This window comes from Lytechinus variegatus, chromosome 1, assembly GCF_018143015.1.
Source record: "Lytechinus variegatus isolate NC3 chromosome 1, Lvar_3.0, whole genome shotgun sequence".
Classification (NCBI taxonomy): Eukaryota; Metazoa; Echinodermata; class Echinoidea; order Temnopleuroida; family Toxopneustidae; genus Lytechinus; species Lytechinus variegatus.
Genome location: NC_054740.1, coordinates 90,260,176 through 90,276,582, shown reverse-complemented (window position 1 = coordinate 90,276,582; position 16,407 = coordinate 90,260,176). Strand labels below are relative to the sequence as shown.

The 16,407-nt window shown below is 36.2% G+C and overlaps 1 long non-coding RNA gene across 1 annotated transcript in view; it reads left to right on the top strand.

Annotated features, from left to right (window-relative positions):
• The window catches only part of LOC121428122, a 52,601-nt gene that overhangs the window by 14,180 nt on the left and 22,014 nt on the right, over nt 1-16,407 (top strand). The window contains exon 2 of the long non-coding RNA XR_005971737.1: nt 12,473-12,571. This is a non-coding gene — a long non-coding RNA (uncharacterized LOC121428122). The remainder of the gene's footprint in view (nt 1-12,472; nt 12,572-16,407) is intronic.

Genomic DNA, 16,407 nt, shown 5'->3' with positions numbered 1-16,407 from the left:
TAATGTAGGTATATTGTAAAGCGGCAAGCTCAAAGTAGTCTGGTCATTCAGTATGCAATCACGGTGTAGAGAGGGAATGATCGGTCCATGAGAAAGGTAGTGCGTGGAAGACAACGACGTTTTGATGGTGTCTGGTGTGGGTTTGTGTGTGGGAAGGACGGAGAGAGAGGAACGAGAAAAGGGAGAGAGAGGGAGGGAGGAGGGTCCAATTTGTTGAGATGTGAGATCAATCATTTTCATAAATGTATATTTTGATTTGAGAAGAATTTGTCTATTAAGAATTGTAAAAGCTATTGATCAAGCAAAGACATTTATTACAGAGAGGTTGAACATAACTGTAATTACTGAGTCAAAACAAGGAAACACTATCTGTAAAAAAAGAACGGAAGATAGATATACTGTAGACGAATTGAATTATATTTGAGGGAAATATCCTTTTATCAATTTGAAAATAAATGATAATGAATATTGTGAAAAATAATAATGATGATAATAATGATAACAATAATAATAACGACATATTAATATTTCAGAGAAGAAAAACCGATGAAGGAGAGTGTGAAACAAGTAAAAAGAAAATTATTAATTTACAAATGTGAGTTTCCGTAGAGAAATATAGATCTTATAATAAATGCATATGAGATGAAATGAAATAGAGTATACGGGGGCGGGTACGCTTTCATCCAAGTGCTCCAGGCGCACAAGTAAAAATAAACAAAAACCTACTTCATAAATAAAGGAACAGAAGTGAGAGCAAACAACATTGACACATCCATTTGTATCCTGAATTTATTTTTCCCTCCAAAAGTTGATTTGTTTTTTTTTTCTACTGAAGGGATAAATTCAGAGAGAAAGGGTGGGTGGATGGGGAGGATAGGGAAGATTTTATTCGAGGATTTTATTAATTTCATCTTGCTTCACAAGCGAAAGTATGATTTAAAGGTGGTGCTGACGTTTTCGTCTTGCCTGCATAGCAGAAGGAGACTTTAAACGCCGTCTTTCGGTGGTGGCGGCGTCAAGATCAAATCTTAAATAAAGGTTAGATCTTGGAAATATCATCATAACTTTGAAAGTATATAATCCTCGTTTATTAAACTTTGACACAGGAGTAATTAATAAATAAAGTATTACTGAACGTCCTGCCTGAGTTTAAGGTCATATGATTAAGGTCAAAGGTCATTTAGGGTCAATGAACTTTGGCCATGTTGGTGTTCTTTGTTGATTTCCATCATAACTTTGAAAGTTTTTAGATCAGGGCCCCGTCTTACAAAGAGTTACGATTGATCTGATCAAACGCAACTATGGACGGCCAGCAACGTCAACGTCTATTATGCATGTTTGTTCAAAATACTTTCTAGCTATGATGCATATTCATGCATTCTTTTCTTGGAAATTCACTGCTCGTATCTTTGCATACATAAAAGACATTGTACAAATATTTCGCAGAAAAAAAATATGCCACTGATGGAAACCCATAGAGTTACGATTGATCGAATCAATCGTAACTCTTTGTAACTCTCCTAAAACTTGGACATAAGAGTAATCAAGTATCACTGAACATCATTTGTGAGTTTCGGTTCACATGACCAAGGTTTGGGGGTATTTGTTGAATCGCCATTATAACTTTGAAAGTTTATGGATCTCGTTCATGAAATGTAGACATAAGGGTGATTAAGCACCACTGATTGTCTTGCACAAGTCTTCGGTCACACGATCAATGTCAAATGCCATTTGAGGTCAATGAACATAGTATTTTTTGGTGTTTGTGTGAATGATTATTTTATTGTCGTTTTCAAAGTCAGCACTACTGCTTTCTTGAATCGGGTAATGCAGACAAGACTGCCAGAGGCACTCCACTTGTATGAATATTATTCCAGGTGTACGCGAATCCAAATATAAACTATCTCGCCGTGTGAGCCTATATACCCGTCTAGCTGGTTTGTGAACATGATGTATTCATATCTACTGCTGATATGTTTAACCCAGTCCATGGAGTAATGTGGGATATATAAAGGGAAGCGGAAGCTTCGGGTAAGATAATTAGTCTGCCATCGAAAACGAATAGAATATGATAAATTATAGGGCATTTTTTACTCCAAGTGAGGATAAGGGGGTCTGTCCCCTAAAACAGCCACTGATCTTTTTAAACCAATCATCGTCATGTTTGAAACATTACTGTCTTGTCAAATTGATGTGTGTTTATAGTAAAAAAAAATCAAATTTGGGGGTTTTGTATTTCTTAGAAGTATATTTCATTGAAACAACGATACAATACAAAATGATCTTACAATGGACTCACAAGTACCAGTGAAAATAAAGAAATCCATAAATATTATTCTAAAAGGCCTTTCAATCTTCATTACTTCATTCGCTTATTAACGACCTATTGTTCTCAGGTAAACTCGCATGAAAGTAAGATTTACATGAAATTCATATCTCGAGTAAGTATATCCTTTCCGCTTCCAAAGTTGGTTAAATGGACATTTAATCAATACAGCTGTACACGGTTTTTTCTGCAAGTAGCAACCATCTCGGTTACGTTAGAAAAAAAATCTACTAAACGACGGTTCAATTGAGGACAATCTTTGTTGAGCATGAAGAGGAACGGTTCTGAATGGTTGTTTTATCGGGATTACTAAAATGAAATAGATCGGCGGTATGAGAGGAGGTCAACTTGTTTCAGCTGAGCTACTTTCATCATTCAGAGTACCACCCCTTTTTAGCAATACGGCTCTTGAACAAGTTAATGGGAATCTTAACTTAGTCAGTGGGTCGGTCCTTCTAAAGTTTAATCGAATTACTTTAGAAAATTTATTTATTTAAGCCTGTCTCAATGGATGAAACATCTGCGATAAGATTTGGGAAGCTTCTAATATTGTTCAAATGCTCGATTTAAGGACGTGCTATATAAGTGATTAACGTCTATGATGAACGTCTATTATGATAAAATGTAAAGCTTCCTACTCTGGGGCGAGTTTATTTTTATTGGGGGAAATGAAGCGTGCACAAACGCACTCAGAATAATTGGTTTCGTGCTCCCGTATCAGGACTGATATGGTATACGATTAACGATGAAATCAATGACACTTATTTCCGTGTTATTCATTGTGTTTAATAATGATATAATGAAATGACAACCTAAAAGATCAAAACGAAAATACACGCATGAAATACCAAGGGACCTTCAGCAGCCGGTATTGTGCTTGTAGCTTGAGGATAAGTAATGCATATACAGTGCGTATCAAAAAAAAGTTTACACTTTGAAAAAGCCCTGGGAATTAAAAAATATACAACATGTTGGTAATTCTTTCACATATAATTATTGGTTTGGGTCTCATCTATCCAATGAAGGTAAAAGTTTTGACAGAATGTTACACTTGAGTGAGCACTGTCCATTTTTGTAAAGCTCGCAGAAATCTGCGCAGAAATGCTTGTTTTCACGCTGTGTCAAGGGGAAAGGGCGAAATCAAACTTACCCTGTGAAGCATTTCTCATAAATTTCCCTAGCACTTTTAGCCAATTGAAATAAAACGGATACATTCAAGCATTTTGTAATAATTTTGCCGCCCAAATTTGAAATTTCAACACTTAGTAAGCACAACCTTTACCCTTTTTGTGCCAGCTGGATCTGAGGACATAAATGAATCTGAACAAAAGTTTTTATCAGACATCTCCAGCATTTTTCACTAAGTTTTTATAATTTAAAGTTGGTTTACATTTCATTTTCATTTAATACTTGTTTCTCCACACTTTTCCCAAGCTTGGCAAAGATTAACAAAATGAAAATTAAGCCTAAGCCATTTCATGTAAATCACAGCTCAGTGTAAAGCAAATATCGTTACGATGGACTCGGTGTGTGGGGGAGTGGGATGGGGCGCAAACCGCGCAATGCACTCTTCGAAGTGTTTTGGGCAAGGAAACAAGTTTAAAAAGGTAAAAGTTATCTTCATATTAATTTTACTTGCTAATTTCCACGTGTTCTTCATGATTAAGGTCTACTTTTATTCGCATAACTATTTCAAAGTTCTGCGCAAATCATTTTTCACCAACTTTTCAAAACTAAGTGGTGCTCACTCAAGCGGAAATATTTTTCGACAGTTATATCGTCATTTGCTTAAATGGATCTGTACCAATGCTAAAATGTAGAAAAATTGTCAGGATATTACAAATACATAATTTTACAGGATTTTTTTCTAAGTGTAAACTTTTTTTTGATACGCACTGTATAGTAAACATGTTTGTGCTAATGCACTCAATAACTACCTTTTGTACAGTGTGCACCCCCCAAAAGTGACCATTTTAGAAATGCACACCTAAAAGATGGCTTTTAACAACCATCAGAGTCGTAGTTAGTGATATTTACTCGACCTCATGATATCCTACTAGGCCAAACCGGTTTATGAGTTTAATTTGATTAATAGTGTATCAAGTACACCGTAATTTCAAATGCGTTTAGACCGTCACATTACCTGTGTTGGAAAAGACGAAACTCTGATTACGCAAAACAGTAGCGGACCCTGACCCGGAGGAGACAAGCATTGGAGGGGTACAGCATTGTTCACAAACAATACAGTGCCCCTCCAGTGCTTTGTCTCCTCCGGGTCATGGTCCGCCACTGACGCAAAATCATTTTTTTGGTAGACTTTCCTTCACAAATTTCTCTGACATGCAAAAATAATTATTAAAAATAAATATATAAAGGTCCGCAGGGGCCCCGGGATGTCTCGTCTTAGACAGGACATCCTGGGGCCCCTGCGGACCTTTACTTAATTTTTATTTTCTATCTGCATTGCACTATTCAATATAACCGCAGAAGTGTTTGTTAGAGCAAAAGGGGAATTTTCTTTCCCTTATTACCATATCACATTCTTTTCGTATTGAGACTAGAGAGGCTCGTCCTTTTATAATGTACTGTTCATCTTTCGTAGAGTGAATGTTCGCTCCTTTCGAAGTGACTGGGCATCTTTAAGCAGTTTTAATCTCAAAATGGCTAAATTCAATAAAATCTCAATCGAAACGGACTGATCCCGATTATCTCTCCGAGAGGACTATAATAAGGGATCTAGTGGAAATCATTATTGAAATTGCACTGATCCATTAACAAGATAATCATCTTATAATTAAGTTTTATGATAAACTTTCAAATGATCCTTAAAAAGTCCTAATCTGAATTTTTTTTTAATTGCTTCCAGAGCATTATAATTGTTCACTGGCACTGTTAACTTAATATGCCCTGATTATGTGACCTGAATCTCAAAATCAGTGACATTTGACATTTGTAATCCAAGGTATATGACATAATCCCTTATTTTTTCATAGTTATGAAATATTTTGTAAATATATATATCTTTGCCGAGATGCGACGTTGATGGCGGTGCGCGACCGTCAGAAAAAAGGTGAATATATCTCACTTATGCTCTGATGGTGAGACAAAAAAAAATGGTCCTTGCTTTTCAAATTATGGTAAATCTGTATGAAACGTTAAAAAAATGTGCTTTTATAGGCTTTTCATGTCTGATGTAACTTCGTAAATTTTTAAGAATACTCTCATGATCTCACTGCTTATCGTCCTCATATTCGAAATGTCAAATCTACATGATTTTTTAATTCGTATTAGGTCGAGTGAACTGAAACCTGTCAATATTCTCACACGCGCGTCGTGTTACAAATATATCGTCTAACTGCAGCTATAGCGGTATCCCAGGTTCTTTTTTTTATATTGTGATGATGGATTTTTATCTCTGTTTTGCCAGATTAAATCGCAATGCACATTCCCTCAGTAACACTAGAAACTGATTTGTCATGCGGTATACACCTCATGCTTTGTAAGTGTATCCAGATTGTCTTATCAGACGGATGCTGACATTTTAATTGTGGTGTCAAGTGACGCTGTGGGATAGATTTGTAGGAGGTGTTAATGAATTGTCTTTGCTTACGGGAAAAGATAGTCCGGAATGATTTAATTTGTTTGGATATGGAGGGAAGATACCCCCTCAGGGGCTCGTTGCAGAAAGAGATGCAATAAATCGCAACTCTAAAAATCAGGCGCAACTTCATTTTCAACCAATCAACAGCGCGCATTGGGACTAGCGATTTATATTTTGGCTTGCGTTTAAACGCAACTCTTTCTGCAACGGACCCCAGTTCTTTGAAGTAAAAATCGTACAGTGGTGTTTATCTTTTACTCTGTTTCTTCCGCCAAATAAAAACCATGCTTTACTTTGATTCAGATATCGAATTCCGATTGACAAAGAAAGCATGGAATAAGATTGCCAATGTTCTTTAACGTGGCACATACGTAATTTGAAATATACAGTTAGTTGAGGTAGTTAGGTTAGCAACAAAATTAATTAATGTCAATTAGCAACGAAATGGTTTCTGTAATTAATAATTCCTCTGTTCCAGCACTGACAAGTCGACATAATGTGATCGTGTTAGTGGACCATGGAGTAGACCCAGTATGGAGTCTGGTGTTTCTTGAAAGTTAAATTAAAAGGGGAATACGATCAGAGTCTGAGCATACACACGCAGGTCTGACCAGTCTACAGATTGGCCGCGATCCTTGAGACATCGCGTATTTGGAAAATTCACTCTGTCCTCGAGAAAATTAGTCGATCTTGCACATGCGCAGTCTGTCGTGTGCTCCGCTTCTTGACTTTGAATACCGTCAATAAAAAGGCAGACTGATGGTCAGTCAACAGGGTGTTCGATTGTCTCTCGGCAACAACTGTCTACTTCTCATAGACCTCAATATTATTGTTCAGAACATAAACAGACACGTATATATGTTGATAACACCAGTGAATAACAAGATTGTACATTTCGCCCTTTCTTATGAAATCGCCATCAGAACTTAATGTACAAGTCCGTCCTTTTATTGGAAAAAAATCCGCGTAATTTGATATTGATAAAGAAAAAAAAAAGGGGAAAAAAATCTCAATCAGGATATTTTCACAAATAACTTACGGGATATCTTCCCCTGCTGGAAGAAAAAGGTCTGTTAAAACTTAGATGCTTGCTAGGTTTTTGTGTTCAAGTGATAAATGGACGGTTCACAAGTTTTAAACGAGTTCCAACCGATTAGTCTTTGTCATTCAGGCTTTATATGATCTTTAGTGTGTTTTCCGCCTCAATGTACCAAACTGCATGCAAAATGCGAAGAAATGCCTATTTCACGAAATGTGGGTACTCAAGTACACCCGATGAACGTGCGCTCATTCATGATGTACAAAATGCTTAAGTCTGGTTTGCCGCAATCAAATGGTGGTTTTCTCACAGACCTCTATGTTTTTGTCCTATCACTGTCTTATCTGTTTGCTCAGCTCTTTGAAAAATGTAGTCTTGGGAATATGCGGTTCAGAAATTTTACTTTTGCTAGTCCACAAAACTTGTGAATTATTTTAATTTCGAATTCATGATTTGTTTGGATGCGTGAGTTTTAAAGTCTTTATCTAGTTGTAGTCATAAGCATCTTATAGGTCTTTTTTTTAAATTTGCTCGATATACGGTTGGTAGACCAATGGAAATAGAAATAAAAACTACCATGAAATGTCAATTACATCATGATCACAGTGAATTAAAGATAAACTATTATGGTGACATCGCCCTAAAAGGACTGGGTTATTTGAGATGTATGGAGGACGGGGGGGGGGGGGCATGATGGCCAAACAAACAAACCACATAAACTACAAGCCAGTATATAAAAAAATCCTGAAAATATAACTTTTTATTCATTATGAATAATATATGCCAATTCATTCGTTAAAATATCACATCAAATTTTCATTTTTTACCCCAGATGTCTTCTTTGTAATCTAATTTAAATATTTCCACAAAGTAAAAATGCAAAAGCCATTTTTTCCTTATGTATTTATTTATTTTTTTTCTTTTTTTCAATGTAAATTATCACAGACCATTTGAAAACTCAAACCCTAAATTAATTAAGCAGACCAATTAGGTCGAAAAATAATTATCCTTTCATTTCCTATAGACTTTGTACACAAGGTATAAAAATGAGCCATTTTCGGCATGACATTGTCTCGTAAAAAGTCACTTGAAGTCGCAATGTATATACCCGTGCGTCGCGAATTTCTCAAAAGTTGCGCGAGGCTCCAAAAAAAAAGTCAGGAAATTTTGTGGCGCTATCTTATTGCTTTTCGGAAATATCGCGCAAAGCGTCTGGGCATCCTGCCCCCAGTCCTTTTAGGGTTAAAAGGATACTTTATTTCTTTTATATTCTTATGATTTGTAAAAGAATCTTTACAGTGATTCTCACATAGCAGTTCATGTAATTTTTTATGTTTCTTATTATTTTTATGTTACTAAATTTTTCTGGTTGATTTATGCAATTACATAAACTAAACTGAAAAACATACATCCTGTATATATAGTATTCTGCTATTAATCGTCTATAGTTAATTCTTTTCCAAGGGTAGTTGTATACGAGTGACTTTCCATATTCCACATTCTGCATCGTTCTGACTGGTTGATAGATCCATTAAGAGTTCCATCCGTTGCATTGCATGGAAATCAAATGTGCAGTATAAAATGTACACTTTGGCGCTTAGATTATGAATCCCACATGCATATTGTAGGTGAACATGATGCTATACACTTGAGACTGATGCTTATCTCAAGGAGTTGATATAGGTACTTCAACAATGCCCCTAGCACTCAGATTTTTCAGATAATGTTTCATGATTATCGCAGATTTTTCATTCTTGGAGAATAGAGAGAGGGTTGTACAAATATCCCGCTTCCTGCTCATTTTACTTTCTAATTTCCTTCCCCTCTCTCTTCCTATTTCCATTCCTAACTACATTTTATTTTTGGCGGCGTTTCCTTTTTCTCCAAACTGTTACCTGGTTGTTGAATGCGTGTGGCGGCTTTCTGCATTACTATGTTCATTTCGTATATCTTACATCGTAACCCACTCATCCCTGACTCCCCTTACCCACTTTGACTGCTGTGTTGTCCAAACAACATAAAATTTGCTGGGGCGAATATTTAATTTTCTCTCCCAATCTTCAGTCGGCCTGCGAATACAACAGGCCTATCGTTAAAAAAATTGTCATGTAACTGTCATGTAACATGTACTCTGTAATGAAAACATACATAAGAGCCAACGAACAAATGGAATGAGGTTGTCTTCTGCTTTTATGTTCCACATCGGGCTAAAAATCCTCGGGCTAAATCAATGCCGGTTTGTTTTGAATACAATGGAACTAGATTTATTTTATGATGGATGTGCTAAGATGTTAAAAAAACAATGTCTTTCCAGATAACCACTTAACATGCTTACTGCAAATTAATAGAGTGACATATATATTATATCACCATATCTTAATGTGATGGAATCGAACTTATTACTTTTATTCCTATCTGGGACTCATCAAATGTTCTTTTACACAGGTTGGAACTCGTTTGGTCACGTCTTACCCTGATCATTTGTGAAGCCTTTTACCTCGGGCTAAATCCTTCGAAAACCCCAAATATTTCGATCACCTTTAAATTGAGTCCTGGCTGCTCGGGAGGGGGGGGGGGTCAAAGAAAATTATCAGCACTTACCAAATTGTCAGTCCTAAAAATTTCAGTGAAATCTTTGGTTTTGGTTGGCTGAGAGACACTGGCCTCTTACTGTTACTATAGTAACTGTCGGAAGAAGTCAACTTGTCAGTGCTGAAAACTTTCATGAAACGGTCCCGAGGTCTGGTCTAACTTAGATATGAAAGAAACGCTGGATAATCTGCTTGTAAATACCGAATGGCACGAGTTTGACTTTGTTTTGGTGTACTGCGTGTTACACAATATAAGTCTGATCACTTGCGGTCATCGAAGCGGTTCATGAGTTGTGAGAGAAAAAAAACAACATGAGCCTATAAACCTTGATTGTGATTTGGAAACCGTTGACGAGTATTATTTCGACCGACTCAGGGCTGTCATCAGTCTCAATGATAGTTGGAAAGGGGGTTATAGGTAAAGAAGTTTTCAGTTGAGAGTTGTGTATCGAGGTTTTTAAGCATTATGATTCATTTTCATGACCTAAATATTTGATTGTCTTCTGATGTAGATTCGTGAATTGGCATTTCGATTTGAATGAAAAAAAATACATACCTTCGTTTGTACCATTGTCGAACCAATATTCAGTAGTCGGTCTTTTTGTTGGAGAATGAATAGATACAGGAGAGGCAGCGGGATCCCGATGTAATCTAACTAATCAAAAATCTTAATTCCCCAAGAATACCCTACACGTACTTGGAAACTTTTGTATCTTTGAGGCAAAGATTCCTGACCCGGATACGTCTCTCACTGCTGATCCTATGTATAAAAACAAACGAAATACTGACAGTTCTGACTGGAGGTATTGAAGATTGCCAATGAGTAGTAGTATTCAGTTTCAGTTCATCACAACTGAGAATCGGTAAGCACTGGCACGAAGTTGCTTATGCTGTTCAATGTTTACGTGATGAAGAAGAGTTACTGCGACGATCCCTTTCCGTCATTTAAAGATTTGTCTTTTCATCGATCACCTTCCCTCTTCTTTCTGTCCTTTCTGGAGTAATGTGACCCCTGTGTTCAGTCTTCTATCAGTTTTCGTGATCAACGTGATTTAGGTTTTATCAAAGAACCACACACTTGGGCCGACCGAAAGAGATTTTTCTGTTCTGAGAATCGACATTGCCAGTAATGGATTTCAAAATAGAAAATAAGAAAAAGAAAGATTGAAGGAAATTAGTCAAATGTGAGAGCAATAGAGCCCGGCGCACACCATGCGATTCGTTGCGATTCGAATCTCAAAGATATTGAAATAACATTTGATAGAACATTCCAACCAATAAAATATTAGCATTCAGAATTCCGAATTTTGATAGGACTACTGAAATCAAAATTTAGTCAAGTTCGAGCCTCCCTGTAGAAATAAAAGCAATATCAATTCAAAATCGTAATGACGTCATCATCGCCCGCGCGTTGGAGTCGATTTGGACTTTACTCCGAATACTTGTCGCAAAGCACAATTATGATTTTATTATTCCTAACATAATGCCGAACTTCAAATAGAATAATTTTGCTTTTTGGAAATGTCACATTTACTGCAAACGTGATTTATTAAAAAAAAAATGCGTCGCATCAGATCTCGTGGTGTGCGCTAGGCTTTAAGGCTATGGTACTCTCAAATTGGTATTATTTCTAGTGATTACATTATTGCAAAATAATAGGGACAAATACCTTATTTGTCATTCACTTAAAATTTTTCGAAACGTTACAATGCACATATTGATTGCCCTTTTTAGAATCGGTTTTAGATATCGATTCATGCATACGCCTTTCGTCAATCCGCTATACAGTGCGTATCAAAAAAAGTTTACACTTTGAAAAAAGCCCTGGGTATTAAAAATATACAGCATGTGGGTATGTTTTTCACATATAATCTTGGGTTTTGGGTCTCATCTATCCAATGAAAGTAAAAGTTTTGACAGAATGTTACACTTGAGAGAGCACTGTCCATTTTTGTAAAGCTCGCAGAAATCTGTTGCGCAGAAATGCTTGCTTTCACGCTGTGTCAAAGGGAAAGGGCAACATCAAACTTACCCTGCGAAACATTTCTCATACATTTCCCTTGCACTTTCAGTTTTTTTTTTATAAACGGATACGTTCAAGCATTTAGTAAAACAATGTTGCCACCCAAATTAAAATTTCAACACTTAGTAAGCACAACCTTTACCCTTTTTATGCCAGCTGGATCTGAGGACAAATCTGAACAAAAGTTTGTATCAGATATCTCTAGCATTGTTTTCATTAAGTTTTATCATTAAAAGTGGGTTTACATTTCATTTTTCATTTAATACTTGTTTCTCCACACTTTTTCCAAGCCTGACAATGATTAACATAATGAAAATCAAGCCTAAGCCATTTCATGTAAATCACAGCTCAGTGTAAAAAAAAATATCGTCACGATTGCCTCGGTGTGTGGGGGTGGGGCGCAATGCACTCTTCGAAGTGTTTTGGGCGAGGAAACAGTTAAAAAAGGTAAAAAATATATCTTCAAATCAATTTTACTAGCTAAATTCTACATGTTCGTCATGATTAAGGTCTACATACATTCACATAACTATTTCAAAGTTCTGCGCAAATAATTTTTCACTAACTTTTCAAAAGTAAGTGGTGCTCACTCAAGCGGAAATATTTTTCGACAGTTATATCCTCATTTGCTTAAATGGATTTGTACCAATGTTGAAATGTAGAAAAATCTTCAGGATATCACAAATGTACAATTTTACAGGATTTTTTAAAAAACTTTTTTCGATACGCACTGCATACGTATAATCGAAATCTTAGGCTGGATCGAACGACTATTTTGCCTTGTTATCAGGCCTGTGAAAACTTATGAAACGGCCGATCACCCTTAGTCTCTTGCTATCGCTACCCAATAATTATTTCGATTGATAACCGAACCTAATTTTGTGTCTTACAGAGTGACGATATAATTGGCAAAAAGGCGAAAGACTGTAGTCAAAGGACCTACATGTACCGGAAGGTTCTAGCAGTGGAGCTGACGGAACTGAGGATTGAGGTATTTCATAATAAAAGTATTTTACATTCTAATATGGTAATAACCCGTTAGGGATGGGAATTGACTATCGACAGGCATTGGTTGAGTTCGGCAATTTCCTATAAGGCTTTTAGCAGCTTATCCTAAAACCATTGGCAATTTTCCCGCCCACAGGAGCTGTTCAGGGCTAAATTTCGTTATAGCAAGTAAACCATATAGGAGTATAGTTAAATGAGGGTAATGCAAGGGCGAGAGACGAAGCGAAAGACGAAGAGAGAGAGGAGGGGGTGGAGAAGAGTGGGGGAGATTGACAATGGTACCTATTTCGTCATCACGTACTGGCGTAGGAGTGATTAAATAAAGTAGAGGGTGGTTTGATTCTAATGTACTTTGGGAAATGAAATTTCATTTAAGGTAAATTCTCGTAGAAAGATATAAGACGTATATAGGTTAAGGAAATATTTACATTCCCTGAAAAGGTTGAATACAAACTCTGAATTTTGATGATGATTTAAAATAATGCTAACTATACTTGGAATTCAATTAGTAAATAATGACCGCATGTTAGTCGGATTCAAAGGCCCGTATCTGATCCTCATGAAGTAATAAAACGACGTTTTGATATATCACATTGTCGTGTTGTTAATCCTTAGATCTGATCCATAGTATTACATCGGACCTCGTTAAGGGTAATTTTTCTTATCCGGAACGGTGCCAACTGACAGATTTCCAGGTTAATGTGACCAGGAAATTTAAACAGTGTGACATAGAAAAATTTGATTTAACAAGTGAATCGTATTGTAAAGGTTAGACGAGAGAAAAAAAATCTTAACTTTTTGAAGATAAACATCTGCACCATGAACCCCTGTTGCAGAAATTGAGGAAATAACAGCAGGACAATGATGAACCTTCAATTGACAATAACTATGTATATTTGTGTATATACATCCTGGAAAGTTCTTGGAATGTTCTACAAAAGAAACTAATAGATTGTGTCTTTTCCTGGTCGGTAGTCATATCAGATATTCCATGGAGAACCAGTTCATGGCCAAAATGGTGAAAACACTAAGTAGTAGGCCTATTTTTCATAGTATTGTGCCACAATCGTGATTTTCCTTCAAACTGTTTTCTCCTTTTGTCTCACCAATACTCAGACGTACAAGTTTAAAATGTTAGATGCTAGTTGATATCTAAAATGGCGATATTTGGTTTGTATCAACATGGTCTTCTAGTAGACGGTCTAATGCTCAGACTGTCTAACACCATCATGGCAAAAATCTTCTTGGTCTACTATCATTTTGGGCTAATATCATTTGGTCCAAACATCACTTTTTCTTATGCTCACTTGGTCTAATTTTCAAAATAAATTTTAGTTCATAAACAGTTCATAAAATCGTACAGACTAAGAGGTGTTAGACCAAGTTGATATTAGACAAAACGAATACAGCCTGACTGGAAACATGAGAAAATGATAATTGTTTAGACCAAGTGGTAAATAGTTAAACTAATAAACAATTATTAAACTAGCTGTGATGAGACTAAAAAAAGTACACAAAGTGGATGTAGAAAGTGTCAATTTCCCAATATTTTTGTTTGATCATGCGTTTGGAAAATGGACGAAAATTATTCATGTGAATTGAAGATGAATAGTGAATACGCGTACCAAAAGGGGCCATTTTCAGCCTGAGGTTCACTGATTATAAGATCAGGCGGGACTTCTCCATATTGTCTTCTCTATTGCAAAGATGTATTTTTACTCAATTATAGTTGTATTTTGATTTTTCATAATATTACAACTAATTTTCAAGGGAGGATAGAATATAGGTAGTTTTCAACCTTTGTTTAGTTCTTCTGCAGAATATTTGACTTAACTTTTCTGAGAAATGTTGTATGGTAATGAGTATAGGAAATACTAGAGGATGACAGGCGATTTCGTCCTCATGACAACCCAAATCGCCCCTAAAACTTCCCAAAATTTCCCCAAAATGCATGCTTCTAGGAGGCACAAAAAGCTCAGTCGGTAGAGCGTGGATTTTGGATTCCGGTGACCTGGGCGGAGAGGAACTGAAGCCGTTGGTACTCTGGTTGCTTGCTTACAAGCATTCATGCTTTCTTAGCAATCAGGTAAACAAAAAATCACCACTACCATTTGACTATTCTTACTAAATAAAGTGAAGATCTCAGACATAGGCATATTCTCGTATTCACTGCGAAAATTACTTCTTTCATTTACCGAACAAGTTTTGTTCGTGTGAGTAAATTCAATGTATATATTTGTTCATCGAAAAATAATTTCAGATAATGGTTATAAATGGAACCTTTCGATCCTACGCAGAATTGAGGATATTACGTACACTCTAAAAAGATATTGCCTAAAAGTGAAGCAGGGCTCCATGAGGGTAATTATGTGTCCAATCAACATTGGGCATTTTATTTATCCAGTGTGATGAAAATTTTGCCCATTCTAAAATAACTGCTGCTTATTTTTTAACCTTACTGGACAATGTGCTTCCCGCATTGGGTAAAATATTGCACCAAATTGGTTGGACACCTAATTACCCCCGTGGTGGTAAAATTTTACCCAATATTTTTACAATGTATAAAGTGCAGGGTCCATGAAGAGGTTCCATGGCATTTGCCCCGATGGAAAATCTACACGTTAAGCCAAACATAAAACCTTACCTACAAAACTAAATAAACCCCAATCCTTATCTTCACATTATTCTGAACCAAAAAACTTAAAATCCCAACTCTATCCCTATGCCCTCTGAGATATAAGAACGGAGCAAAATGTGTCACCGATGAAGAATATTTGTTTAGAGAATGGAGTCAATTTTTGCAGCTGCTTTTTGTCAGTTACCATCATCTCATTGATGTTAAATGAAAGCGATGTGTAATGAACCTACATATTTCTATGTCCATTACGATAAGGAGGGGGTACATACTTTGTGTACCTTATGTTGCATTTAGCACAGTAGGCATGCTGGAAACTTCAAAGGCATCTACCCTCTGTTGGAGATTGTTGCTAACATTTATAGCATTTATATAATTCACCCACCACGTTTGCTCATTTGAACGAGCGGTTGATTGAGTCTTTAATCTCTCCGGGATTAAACTGTTTGGATCACTACTCGGTATTAACAAAATATATATACTGTTGTATCTCAATCAGTATAGCAAATCATGTGACATTTATTGATCGCGTTCTTGCCATCCATGGAAGTAATTTTATATTCACGAAAATCATCTTCATACAGAACAAAAGTTGCCCGTAATATATATTTCATAGAAGACGATGAACATTTGCTTGACTGATATCTGCCCTAGACATGGATTTCTCCTTCTTTGAAGACTTTCTTTTAGACATGCAAATTATATGTCTGTCTCCTTTTTAACCTACTCTTTGAAAGAGAGAAAGATAACATGTTGTTGTTTAGAATTTCCGAGAACAAGAAGAGTTGCGTTTTCCAAGGATGATTGCGCGTGTATGCGACCAAATTATGTAACTGGGAAACCTAAATAATTTATTCATCACGGGCATAACCCGTTGTTCACATCTATTGTTTCTAGTAAATGAATGGTCTGTTATAGTTATCAAGTTCATTTTCGCACGTTCTGAAGTCTGAAGCTTTTGCATTTTGCAAATATTATATTTCATGATGTAGAATAATACTGTACTATCGTCTTGTTCGAGTAACCATGGTAACCGTATGGTATTTATCACAACGTGCAGTTAAATAAGATTTGCCTCTATAATTGTTCCAATTCTATCTTGAATGAAGCTCGGGGCAAAAGCGTCTCGTATTTTTTTCTTTTAAAGTCAAATATTATAGGATTTTCTAAAGAGTTTGGTACAT